This window comes from Halichoerus grypus, chromosome 4, assembly GCF_964656455.1.
Source record: "Halichoerus grypus chromosome 4, mHalGry1.hap1.1, whole genome shotgun sequence".
Lineage (NCBI taxonomy): Eukaryota > Metazoa > Chordata > Mammalia > Carnivora > Phocidae > Halichoerus > Halichoerus grypus.
In genome coordinates, this window is record NC_135715.1 from 58,124,047 (window position 1) to 58,124,897 (window position 851).

Below are 851 nucleotides of genomic sequence, written 5' to 3' on the forward strand. Positions count from 1 at the left end.
TCTACCAAGGACAGAGCACAATCAGTTCTCTCTTCCTACACTAGGATTTCTTGTCTCAATTATCACTCATTTGTTAGCTTACTTTAAAGGCAGAGAGTCTTGGTTCACTCTCCTTCCTTTTTTAAAAACAGTGGTACATATAAAAATAAATATTGAAGTGCTGCTGGAAAACAGAGACTAAACATCAGAATGAATACTGAAAGCAAACTTCAACTGACCTAACTCCCACCATTTGCAAGGCCACATTGGAAAATGACCATGGTTAATTTCCTTCTTGAACATTGACCAATGACTAGAGATTATTGCAATAGGGGAAGTGCCTTATGGTTACAGACAAATGACCTGCCCATCCAGATCTTCAGTAGCCCATGGTAGTATCAAAGATATTTTGAAAAATAGTTTAGTAGTTAGTCTCTGTGGCAGAAGTCTTGATTACCCTCAAACAACTATTCTCTTTGGCTCTTTCCTTTCCGTTCCATCTGGCATTCCAACTCCAGATTGATTTTCCTAAAAGTTTTTTCGGATTATGACAATAGCTTAGCATGATGACAAAGACCACAGATCTTGGAATTAGACGTTTGACTTCAAATCCTGGATTCATCAATTAATTTTTAACTTACCTATGCCTCAGTTTCTCATCTGTGACATGGAGTTCATAAGATACTTGCATAATTTTGTTTTAACTTTGTGTTAAAATGAGTATATAAGTATATATAAAAAATTTTTTAAAAATTAAAAAATAAATGAGTATATAAGAGCAGCACATATATTAAAATTGGAATGATAAGAGAAGATTAGCATGGCCCCTGCACAAGGATGACATGCAAATTCATGAAGCATTCCATATTTTT

General features: G+C 34.5%; 1 non-coding gene across 1 annotated transcript; it reads left to right on the forward strand.

Moving 5' to 3' along the window:
* The first annotated feature begins 747 nt into the window (after window positions 1–747).
* LOC118543508 (U6 spliceosomal RNA) lies at window positions 748–851 on the forward strand. The gene has a single exon (XR_004921099.1). It is a non-coding gene; the product is annotated as a U6 spliceosomal RNA (small nuclear RNA).